The 9131-nt window shown below is 42.7% G+C and overlaps 1 protein-coding gene across 1 annotated transcript in view; it reads left to right on the top strand.

Annotated features, from left to right (window-relative positions):
- The first annotated feature begins 258 nt into the window (after nucleotides 1-258).
- LOC106583647 (ral GTPase-activating protein subunit beta) overlaps nucleotides 259-9131 on the top strand; it is a 95334-nt gene continuing 86461 nt past the window's right edge. Inside the window, exon 1 of the mRNA XM_045705264.1 lies at nucleotides 259-283. The gene's annotated coding sequence lies outside the window, so the exon portion shown is untranslated. The remainder of the gene's footprint in view (nucleotides 284-9131) is intronic.

Here is a 9131-nt window from a genome sequence, read left to right as displayed (position 1 = left end):
ATCCAAAATGGCACCCTATTCTCTACATAGTGCACTACTTCCCAAGGGGCCCTAGTCAAAAGTAGTGCACTCTATAGACCTAGGTAATAGGGTGCCATTTGGGTAGCAGATATGTAGATGTTCTTTCACATTGTTCACACTCGTAATGCAGTGACACAACAAAGGAAGCTGGGTGGATACCATAACACTATAGCCAGTCTGAGATTAAACTCTAACTGAATTACGTCAATGAGTTCCTATGAATTTATTATTTGACCTATGGATGATCCGATGCTTGTCTAGAGTAAGTACAGTAGCGCTTCATCAGTTTGATGTTTGTATGTTTTGAAGCTCACTGGTTGAAATATACTGTGTTTTGTTGCTGGAGCTTCAGATTGCTGTGAACCTCTCTCTCCTTTTCCATCTCTCACTCTTCCTCTCTTTCCATCTCTCTCTTTCCCTCTCTTTCTGTTTGTCTGTCTCTCTCTCCTTTCCTCACTCTCTTCTTTTCCATCTCTCTCACTCTCTGTCTCTTTCTCTGTCTCTCCTCTCGACCCTCATTCCCCCTCCCCTCAGGGCAAAATGGACTCTGTACAGAAGACCTCTGCGAATAAAAGCTTTTGCTTCACCCCAAGGGAAACATAAAATACAAAAAAAATATTTCCACATCATAAACACAATCTGCTCAGGAAGCTAGTTTTATAATGAGCATGTTTGCTTGGCTATGATCACAATAGGTGGATTAGAGGATTTCCGGGTGTTGTCATTGTGACTTTGTCATTGAAATATTGAAGAAAATGGGCCATGGAATACAAGTCCCATGCAGCTTTTCAATGAAACTAGCTTCACAACCAAACATTTGCACTATACATCTATAGCTAGTTTAATTAGATATATACAGTTATATATATATATATTTTCATATATATATATATATATATGATTATAGAACATTCTACTGTGTATTGGACTGTGTGTGGTTTAAATTGAACTTGAAATAAGTCCTTTGTTGTTTTATTTTGTTCACATTTAGATTCACCCCAATGTTAACCCTCAATGAATATTTGTGAATCAGGCATACATTGTTGAGTAAAGTTAATATATCCCGAGGTAAAGGTATATTATTTTTTCAACAGAGGAGTTTTAACACAAAAGCACTCATTTAATTTGCTAAACTGAGTGGTAGCTATGTTGGACAAATAGTCTTATTGGGGACCAATTTAATCCAGCCAATATCAGAGTAATTGAATTCACACTCAGTTCAGAGCTTGTCTCTGGGAGTTATTTTATCATAAACTCCCTGACAGTGATCTGAATGATCAAATATTACCGGAAAAGCACGGGCAACACAGCTCATCTGGGTTACAATCTGCACCTTTTTGCTTTATCTGACTTGTATGAAAATCTCTTGAGCAGAAAGGATATAGAGGAGACAATGATGTCCAGCACTAATTTAATAGCTTATTACCATAAGCCTGGTGCAATGCATGCATAATAAATGGTTGTATCTTACACGGCTAAGGCATATGGTTGGAGTCGGATTTTCTTCAAACTGTACCCCATTTGCATGATAGGATGTGAGAGTTGGTTGGATTTGGGGATTATATAAAACACAGCCTGCATTTCCAGTTCATTGTACTAAAGAGAGGTATCACGGTCGCACAGATGGAGAGGAATTTGGAAACACTGCTACAGAGAATCATAAAATGTGCACAGGAAAAAACACTTCAAAGACGGCATCTTCATTTTTTTTGAAGGATAACTTGTCTATTAGTTTCTGTGGTCCCCATTTCCTGTTTTTAAAAGGGTGGTGCCGCTCGAGGCTAAATGTTAGCTATAGAGGAGAGCCCAACGTTTCTAGATAGTTCTAAAAGTTGTTTTGGGACACTCATAATCTTCCAATGATGTTAGATACTGTAGATAGCTCTAGAAGTTACATTTACATTTTAGTTATTTAGCAGACACTCATCCAGAACAATTTACATTAAGTCCCTTGGACAATGGCACAACAACAGGTTCTCAGGTAGCCAGCTTGAGGATTTGAACTAGCAACCTTTCGGTTACTGGCCCAACGCTCTTAACCAATAGGCTACCTGCCGCCCTTACTCTGGGTCATCCATAATCTATATTGTTAGATACTGTAGATCGCTCTAGAAGTTACTCTGAGTCATTCACAATCTGTTGTTTGATTCTAGTTCAAGAAGTCTTTCCAGCCCACTCATAATCGGTTGTTATAAAATATATTTCTAGAAGTTATTTCAGTGGATTAGGGTCATTTATAATCTCTATTGTTGGATATAGGTTGGAAGGTCATATCAGGAGAGTGAGGACAATCATGATCTCATATATTGTTAGATATACATGTAGTTCAGAAGGTCATATCAGGACAGTGAGGACACTCATAATAATATAATATAATTTAATATTGTTTGATAAAATGTCTAGAAGTCATTGCAGGGCAACATTTCTGACATCACCCAGGCAGTCAACAAACACCCAACTGCAGTGGATTTGTGTATTATTCAGGGTAATTCAACATGGTAAAGCAACTGACATAGAGAGACACCAACACACTCTTTATAACTAACACTAGCTACATAAGCACACTATCAGGGATGTGCATTCCACTGGTTGACTTGACATAGGGCGGCGCACAATTGTCCCAGCGTCGTACGGGTTAGGGTTTGGCCGGGGTAGGCTGTCATTGTAAATAAGAATTTGTTCTTAACTGACTTGCCTAGTTAAATAAAGGTTAAATAAATAATTCTATAATGTATACAATGTAGTATGCTTGTTCATGTTGTTTTTGTATCTCCTCATTGTATATTTTCTGTGTGGAAGTTATGTAGCCTTTGAATACGTATTTTACGCAGCATAAGAATTGCCCTTCGGGACAATAAAGATCTATTTACATTCGTAAGTGTCTATGTATTCCTTATGAACAGTTATGGAGTTCAGAGGTCACACCCTTCCAGTACAACTCCAACCAGTGACCTGCTGACTAGGGGCCGTTATTTTCCCATCCTCGTCTAATTAGCTGGTGCATGTCTCTCTCAGCCTCATACCTGAGGGTCATTCGATATGTAGACCACATTACCATTCTATCAACCTCCTTTTCTTTAGGTGATTTGTGAAACTTTGCATAGGAAGACCTTGAAATAAGTTTTCATTAAATCATCCCATACTGTATTTATAGTCTTTTGGGGGGGGAGGACGACATGGTAGTGTGTGGCTCAGTCAGTAGAGCATGGAGCTTGAACCCACAAGGTTGTGGGTTCATTTCCACTGGGGCCACCCATATGAAAATGTATGCATGCGTGCATACCTCTAAGTCACATTTGATAAAAGCATCGGAATAATGGCATATTTTATATTAAATAGTCCACCAATGAAATGGTCTGAAAGCAGAATGACAATAGGCACGCACTTTGAGGTTGCTTGTCAACATTTTACATTTGCAGAAAGCAGGAGACCAGCTGTTGACATGCCACAATCAACAACCCCCAAACTGAACCCCCAAAAGGCTCACACAACGTTTACAACATTGTGTCATTAGAATACGTCAAAATGGTGACATATAATGTAAACAAAGACGTTTGACTCAATCTTGAACTGTACAACTGTGATTCTGGTTTCTATTAAAAGAGTCATTGCCGTCGTCCCGAGTCCTCTTATGAAATCATTATGAAACATGTCAGTTGGGATAACGTACTACTTTCCTGTTGTCACGGACAATCAAGAAGGTCGTAATGTCTGAATTTGCAGCCAGCCACAAATATCATCGGATAGGTAACGATCATTGATAGTGAAGGCAGTGCCCTGTGGAAATACTGTGTTAATCTGCTCTGAGTACTCTGTATGACACAAACCCATCCCATTCTACTGGTAAAGGTCAAAACAAACTGTTGAGAAACAAACTTGGTTAAAATTTCCTGCGACAGGCAACTATCCAGTAATGACAAATTATGAACTTTGTATATTGTTAATCATAGTTTTGCCACCCTCATGCATTAGTAACAAAATGTTAAAAGTCTAGTTTTCCCATACAAAAATTAAAGCTAGTCCTGGACTAAGAAAATGCTCAATGGTTTAATCTCAATTAGTGTCCAGAAAACCAGCTCATGGTATCTCTAGCTTGAAGATAAACTTTTAGCCTTTCAATAAATTGGTCATCAAGTAACTGGTGAGTTTGTGTCCACATTGTATTTCCTCATGTTGTAAAAACTAGCCCGTTTACACAAAGTTAACACACCAGCCCTAATGTCTATATTTTTACATGAGTTTCGTAACTACGCCACAGGAAAAGGGCAATTTTTCCCCAAACAGCCTGCCCAAACTCTGTCCTCCATCCTTGTCATTTTGGTTTAAAAGTTATTTAATTGTCTTCTTCAAGAGCCGAATGGATTCTAAAATGAGATAGTCATGAGTCATTTTGTGAAATCATCTCATAAAGGTTATCAGTTAATTGCCATATAAGGCCATTAAATGGGATTGAGGATGAAACCATGGACCAATGTTTTGTCATGTTGTTTCACATGCTTTTAGGCCTTAATTTGACTAGGTATGTCAACATGGTTCGACCAAAGCCATGCCATTTTCTTCTTACTTCAGCCAGTGACTTAAAAATACTGTATTGTGAAATGTTATAATTTGTTTTACTGAAGAAGGTTTCTATTTTGCCAACAATTCACTAAACATTATTCAATCAACATTTGTATGCAGAACCTGCGGTGGTGATAAAACAATTCCTGAGCTGTAAGAATTAATGTTGGAATAGTTTATCCAATCAATAGAACAGTGTATAAACATTATACCCCATTAGTATCATGTTGAAACTCCATGCTTTTGATGGAACAGGGACCCCCTTCCCTTTAGCATACCTAAAAGCTCTATAATTCCACTGCTGTTTTCAGTTAGCCTAACCATGGTTGTTTAACATCTTATAAATGTGACACATCTCAAGCTGTCAAACGTGACGATCTGGCGGATCATGTTTCTCATCAGTTTTTCCTATAGCTCGGAAATGTCATTGTCACCAAAATTGTATTCTTGCTGTAGTTGCAGAGAGAGTCCCAACTTTGGCACTAAGGTATATTGACATGTATTATTCATCCATGCCACCTCCATTGTATGCATACTGTTGACTGTGCTAGTGTAAAATGAGAATGCACAGTGAGAAGATGGAATGTCTCATACTTCTACATTTATTGTTTTGTTCCTGAATTTCATATTTGGGTTAAAAAAAAAATGATTTTAGCTTTTTCGCTACTGTCACGACTTCCGCCGAAGTCGGTTCCTCTCCTTGTTCGGCGGCGTTCGGTGGTCGACATCACCGGTCTTCTAGCCATCGCCGATCCACCTTTCATTTTCCATTTGTTTTGTCTTGTTTTCCTGCACACCTGGTTTACATCTCCTCATAATTACTATGTGTATTTATCCCTCTGTTCCCTCCATGTCTGTGTGGGGTATTGTTTATTTGTCAGGTGGGCACGCTTCAGGCTGGTGTGCGCCGGGTTTTGATTTGTACCCGTGCTTTGTGGCAGCCGGTACTTTGTACTTGGTTATTGTACTATTGTGCTGCCTCACTTGTTCTTTGGGCATTTGTTTTTGTGACGCGGTTGCGTTCTTTTCTAAATAATGCCTCAGTAAAGTGCTTTGTCCACTCATCTCTGCTCTCCTGCGCCTGACTTCCATGCACCAGCTACACCCACCGTTTGACAGCTACCAAGATTTCAATGTGCGTTTTATGCTGTAGTGTAGATGTTCTAATATCGTGAAGGGGACTAAAAAGGAGAAAGAGTGCACACTAGTTCTGTATAACTTTACATACTTTATGTACTATGCCATCATCAAATACATTAAACTAAGTCATAATATAATTGCTATACATGAACCTAGATTAACTCAGTGCATATGAAACAAAAAATGTTTTGCCAGCTTCATTTGAACACAGTCTACACAAAAACAAAACAACACTTTTTATGTTAATTCATTCAAAGCATAGTCCACCATAGTGGACTTGTTATAATACCTCAAAAACCTAGCGGTCAAACACGGAAATGGTTCCAATCGTCTTTCCAGCATTCATTTTGCACATACTGAATTTTACAAACACTTCAAATTAAGTATGTGTTTGGTGCAGTCTTACCTTGGTGTGATGTTTTGATAACTGTGTAATTCTCTCTTGGACAAGGTGAGTTTTATCAGTATATTCACCTCAATTTACCCCAAAAATATTTAAATGCTAATTAGTAACAGAAAAGACCTCAGCAAGACAACAAATTTGTGCTTCATCTTTAGCCGACACTGTCATCCAGGGCCGCAACTTTGGTTTTAGAAGTGTGGGGCACATAACCTGGTGGAGGGCTTAGGGGTTATCATGTTTTGGGGGTATTATATTTGTATGTCTAATTTTCTCACTCATCATTATTCACAATTCATCTGGATTATCCGTAATCATGGTAGCATCCACAATGTAGAAGTGTTTGGAAACATATTATATTCTTATTTACAATAAAAAAGTGACTCCAAAATAACACAATACATTATTTACTATTAATTTCTATTGGGCACAAAATAATCTAAAACACAACCAAAACAAACAGCAAATTTGTAGAGTCACAACCTTGATGTAGTCACTGCGTGCTATGAATGTGGGACCAAATACTTTTTTTTACTACTTTAATACACATACAAGTGAATTGGTTCCAATACTTTTGCTCCATAAAATGGGGGGACTATGTACAAAAGTGCTGTAAATTCTATATGGTTGAAAACAGCCTCAAATTAAAGCTAAGTGTCACGATTTCCGCTGAAGTCGATGCCTCTCCTTGTTCGGGCGGCGTTCGGCGGTCGGCGTCACTGGTCTTCTAGCCATCATCGATCTACTTTTCATTTTCCATTTGTTTTGTCTTGTCTTCCCACACACCTGGTTTCAATTCCATCATTACATGTTGTGTATTTAACCCTCTGTTCCACCCATGTCCTTGTCCGGAATTGTTTATTGTAAGTGCTTGTGCACGTATGGTGGTGTGTGACGGGTTTTGTTACCCATTGTATGTTTGTTCTGTTTTACGGTGGTTTTTATTATTAAACTGCTCCGTTGGAACACAGTTTTTGCTCTCCTGCGCCTGACTTCTCTGCCGCCAGTACGCACCCTTGACAGAATTCCGGACCAACTATATGGAGTCAGTAGGAGCAGGTACCCCGGGTATAGGGGTGGAGGAGCGCGTCCGGGAGCACGCAGCAATGCTCCACCATCTTGGCACCGCCATGGACCGCGTTGTCCAGACAATGGACCGCTGGGAGAGACAGGGAGTTCTACCAGCGACTCCACCAGCACAACCAGGGTCTCCATTACGCGCCCCTCCTTCTCCTGGTCCCAGTGGGATTCGTCTCTCCCTTCCCCAGGAATACGATGGGACGGCTGCGAACTGCCAGGGGTTCCTGTTGCAGCTAGACCTATACCTGGCAACCGTATACCTGGCAACCATGGAGAGAGGGAGATGCGGCGTTGGACCAGTTTGAGGAGTTCATCCGCCGCTTCCAGGCAGTCTTCGACCACCCGCCCGAGGGTAGAGCGGCGGGTGAGCGCCTCTTCCATCTGAGGCAGGGGACGAGGAGCGCCCAGGAGTTCGCCCTGGAGTTTCCCTGGCTGCCGGCGCGGGATGGAACGACAGGGCCCTGAACGACCATTATCGCTGCAGTCTGCGCCAGGACGTCCGTCGGGAGTTGGCCTGCAGAGACACCACCCTCACATTCGACCAGCTGGTGGACCTGTCCATCCGGCTGGATAACCTGCTGGCTACCCGCAGATGTTCAGATCGGGGTCTGTTGGTTCCATCCCCCCGCACCCCCTCTCCAATACCCATGTAGCTGGGAGGGGCGGTGCGCAGGGAGACCGGAGGGGTTTCCAGCTCGTGCACCATCTGTGGCCGCAGAGGTCACACTGCCGGTCGGTGCCGGGTTGGTTCCTCTGGGTATCGAGACAGCAGGCAGGGCACTCTGGCGTCACCCCAGGTGAGCCGGCACCATTCTCACCCAGAGCCCTCTGTTGCACATATGTTTTTGTATGTCACTTTCCTGAGTTTCCCCCGCATTCCCCCGTTTCCCCCAGCATAAGGCGCTTGTCGATTCAGGCGCGGCTGGGAATTTTCTAGATAGATCGTTCACTCATAGTTTAGGGATCCCCATTGTTCACGTGGCTGTGCCCTTCCCCGTTCACGCCTTAGATAGTCGACCATTAGGTCAGGGTTGATAAGAGAGGCCACCTCTCCCCTGGGCATGGTGACGCAGGGGGGTCACAAGGAGAGAATTCGTCTCTTCCTTATTGACTCTCCTGCATTTCCCGTGGTGATAGGCCTACCCTGGTTAGCTTGTCATGACCCCACTGTTTCTTGGCAACAGAGGGCTCTCACGGGGTGGTCGCGAGAGTGCTCGGGCCGGTGTTTAGGGGTTTCCGTTGGTGCTACTACGGTGGAAAGTCCAGACCAGGTCTCCAGGCCTTCTCCAAAAAGAATGCGACTCAATTACCACCCCATCGACGGGGCGATTGTGCAATAAATCTCCTGGTAGACACTGCACTTCCCAGGAGTCACGTGTATCCCCTCTCACAGGCGGAGACGGAGGCTATGGAAACATATGTCTCCGAATCCCTGCGTCAGGGGTACATTCGGCCCTCCACTTCACCCGCCTCCTCAAGTAAATTTTTTGTGAAGAAGAAGGAGGGAGGTTTGTGCCCGTGTATTGACTATCGAGGTCTGAACCAGATCACTGTGAGGTATAGTTACCCGCTATCGCTCATAGCCACAGCGATTGAGTCAATGCACGGGGCGTGCTTCTTCACCAAACCAGATCTCAGGAGCGCTTACAACCTGGTGCGTATCCGGGAGGGAGACGAGTGGAAGACAGCTTTCGGTACCACCTCAGGGCACTGAGTACCTCGTCATGCCGTATGGGTTGATGAATGCGCCATCAGTCTTCCAAGCCTTTGTAGATGAGATTTTCAGGGACTTGCACGGGCAGGGTGTAGTGGTGTATATTGATGACATTATGGTATACTCCGCTACAAGCGATGAGCATGTGTCCTAGGTGCGCAGAGTGCTTGGTCGCCTGTTGGAGCATGACCTGTACGTCAAGGCTGAGAAATGCCT

Source organism: Salmo salar, chromosome ssa22, assembly GCF_905237065.1.
Source record: "Salmo salar chromosome ssa22, Ssal_v3.1, whole genome shotgun sequence".
Lineage (NCBI taxonomy): Eukaryota > Metazoa > Chordata > Actinopteri > Salmoniformes > Salmonidae > Salmo > Salmo salar.
This window is presented reverse-complemented; position numbering and strand designations above follow the sequence as displayed.